The sequence below is a fragment of the Rhinolophus ferrumequinum genome, chromosome 11, assembly GCF_004115265.2.
Source record: "Rhinolophus ferrumequinum isolate MPI-CBG mRhiFer1 chromosome 11, mRhiFer1_v1.p, whole genome shotgun sequence".
Taxonomy (NCBI): domain Eukaryota; kingdom Metazoa; phylum Chordata; class Mammalia; order Chiroptera; family Rhinolophidae; genus Rhinolophus; species Rhinolophus ferrumequinum.
Window position 1 is genome coordinate 67,781,136 of NC_046294.1, and position 3,829 is coordinate 67,784,964.

Here is a 3,829-nt window from a genome sequence, read left to right on the forward strand (position 1 = left end):
CACATGACAGTACAACTTCTGAACGCTAATGTTATAGAGAAAATCACATAGTATCCAGAGAAAAAGACATGATTTGTCAGATGACAAGAATAAGAATTGTGGTCTTATCAGAAAAAATGGAGATCAGAAGACAAAAGAAGCAAAGGAATGACATATGAACAGAGATGAATTAAAAAATTCTTGAATTCTATATCCATTGAATGTATCCTTCAAAATTTTGGTTGAAGTACAAATATTTTCTGATGTATGAAACCTGAGAGAATTTGTTTTCAGCAGGTTTATATAAGAAATAATGAAAGGTGCCGTATACCGAATGGGAACTTGAATATACTAGAAGAGATGAAGAACACCAGAATTAACAAATGTGGGCAAATATAAAATTCTTAGTGCTTACTAATTTCTAATTTTAAGCACCTCAAAAATAAATAATTTCTAACCTGGAGTAAAGTATTTTAAAGCCACTTTTATACATTTTTGTTATTTTATACTTATCACATGACTTAAAATATCTGCCAAGATTATAAATCTGAGATCAGACAAAAATAATGAATATCATGTTCAGTTTGGCAATCCAACTTACTATAGCAAAGATGGAAATTACACAGTACCACATCAAAAATAGATTTAAGCAGTGCTCACTTCAGCAGTACATATACTAAAATTGGAATGATACAGAGAAGATTAGCATGGCCCCTGCGCAAGGATGGACGCAGAGCATTCCATATTTTTAGAGAACCCCAGAGACTCCACCAAAAATCTATTAAAACTGATAAATGAATTTAGTGAAGTAGCAGGATACAAATTAATATTCAGAAATCAGTTGCATTTGTATGCATCAATATTAAACTATTAGAGAAATTAAGAAAATAATCCCATTTATAATTACTTCAAAACTATAAAATACTTAGGAATAAATTTAACCAAAGAAGTAAAAGATCTGTCTCAGAAAAATATAAGACACTAAAGAAATTAAAAATGATGCAAATACATGGAAACACATACCATGCTCACAGATAGGAAGAATTAATATAGTTAAAATGTCCATACTATAATACCTAAGGCAATATATAGATTCAATGCCATTTCTATTTTTTACAGAAATAGAACATGTAATCCTAAAATTTATATGGAACCATAAAAGATCCTGAATAGCAATGGCAATCTTGAGAAATAAGAACAAAGTGGGAGGTATCATGCTAACTAACACGAAATCATATTACAAGGCTATAGCAATTAAAACTGGCAAAAAAACAACAACAACAACAAAAAAAACCAAAACAGACACATAGATCAATGGAACAGAATAGAGAGCCCAGAAATATATCTATACCTATACGATCATTTAATCTATGACAATGGAAGCAAGAACTTACACTGGGGTAAAGAAAGTCTATTCAATAAATGGTGCTGGGAAAACTGGACAGACACATGCAAAAAAAAATGAAGCTGGACCACTTCCTTATGCTATATATGAGAATAAATTCAAAATGGATTAAAGACTTAAATGTAATATCTGAAACCATAAATCTCCCAGAAGAAAATATAGGAAGTAAATTTGCAGACATTACCCTTAGTAATATTTACTGATATATCCCTTCTGGCAAGGGAAGTGAAAGAAAAAATAAACATGGGATTACATCAAACTAAAAAGTTTTTTCACAGCAAAGGAAACCATCAATAAAACAAAAAGGAATTCTACTGAATGGGAGACGATATTTGTCACTGATACATCTGGTAAGGGGTTAATATCCAAAATTTATAAAAAGCTCATTCAACTCAACACCAAAACATCAAACAACCCAATTAAAAAATGGGCAAAGGACATGAAGAGACATGTTTCTAAAGAGGACATACAGGACATATGAAAAAATGCTCAACCTCACTAATCATTAGAGAAATGTAAATAAAAACCACAAGAGATACCAACTCACTCCAGTTAGAATAGCTATCATCAATAAATCAACAAACAACAAATGCTGTCAAGGATGTGGAGAAAAGGGAACATTTGTGCACTGCTGGTGGGATTGCAGATTGGTGCAGCCACTATGGAAATCAGTATGGAGGTATCTTAAAACCTGGAAATGGAACTACCTTATGACCCTGCAATTCCACTCTTAGGTATCTATCCAGAGAAATCCAAAACTCTAATTTGAAAAAAAAAAAAATTATGCACTTTATTTATTGGAAAAGTATTCACAATAGCCAAGACTTGGAAATAACCGAAATGCCCATCAGTAGATGGCTGGTTTAAGAAATTGTGGCACATTGATACAATGGAGTATTACTCGACCATAAAGAAGAATGAAATCTTACATTTGCAATGATATGGATGGACCTAGAGAACATTATGTTAAGTGAAATAAGTCAGACAGAGAAAGACAAATACCATAGGATCTCACTTCTATGTGGAATCTAAAGAACGGAATAAATGAGCAAACTAAGCAGAAATAGTCTCAGAGATAATGGAGAAAAAAACTGATGGTTGCTAGACGGGAGGGGTGTGGGGATGATGGAGAAGGTGAGAGGAATAGAAAGCACAAATTGGTAACCACAATATTGCCATGGGATACGAAAAAAAGACAGTTTGGGGAATATAATCAACAATGTTGTAAAGATTTTTTAGAGTGTCAGATGGGCACTTGTCCTATTAGGGAGACCACTTCATGGACTGTGCTGTACACCTGAAGCTGAATAATATTGAATGTCAATTATAATTATATATATATCATTACAGGATATGGAGTACAGCATAGGGAATAGACTCATGGAATTGTAACAGCTATACGTGATGTCAGAGGGGTAGTAGATTGGGGTAGGGGGTTATCACTTTGTGAGGGGTGTAAATGTCTAACTATTACATTGTTTTGGACACCTGAAACTAAGGAAAAAATAGATTTAAGCATTGTCTTTATAAAATGATATGTGGTACTTTAAAAAGTGGTTTTTATAATTGTCCCTCATTACTTTCAGTTGATAAGATAACAAAGTTTCTATTTGCTACTTGTAAATATTTCCTGATAATTACAAGCTGTGGGTAAAGATATGCATTATTCCCATTAAATACAAAGTATAAATGGCAAAAATTTACTGTATTTTCTGTTTAATATTGGATTTTAAAGCACTAGAGACACCTGCATGTGCTATGTAAAGTGTTTTGATTAGATAAATGTGATTTACAAAGCTGGAATAAAGTGATCTTGGTAAATTATGCCATTCATGTGCTTTATTTATTTGTTTTGTTGTAACATCAGTGCTCATCCTACTTCCTATCAATACTGGTGAAAGTATAACTCAAATTACAATGGCATATGCATGACAGTATTTAGCACTGTTTGGTGGAAGCCAGTTCTTAGACCCAAAATTTGCTTTGTAACACTAAGGGAATATTCAGCAAAGACTGCTTTGTTCACCAACTGTTGGTACTCGATGTGCAACTGATCCTAGTGATATTCCCCTTTAACTAATTTTTGTTTCAAATATCTCTCATTATTTAATTGACAAATGATAGAGAATGCTACTTGTGCTTACAAATCAAACATGAAGAGGTAATAAATAGGTACAAATACTCAGAAGGGAAGCAAATAGATCTAATATTAAGATGAGAACCTTACATTTTAGTGGTAGATGTTTGGAATAAAAATCTGTATTTACAATGGAATATTTGAGAAATTGGAAAGATAAGGAAACCACATAGAAAATTTCTGCTCTGGCAAACGCTTCTTTGTGTTCAATATGATCACCGTTATTTCTTCCCTTTTTTTAATTTAAAAAAAATTCAACAGAATGGAAATCATCAGATGATTCCTGCAGTAAAGGTGGGTATATATAT

The 3,829-nt window shown here is 32.4% G+C and overlaps 1 pseudogene; it reads left to right on the forward strand.

Moving 5' to 3' along the window:
• Positions 1-631: 631 nt before the first annotated feature.
• On the forward strand, positions 632-729 carry LOC117031407 (uncharacterized; annotated as a pseudogene).
• Positions 730-3,829: the final 3,100 nt, after the last annotated feature.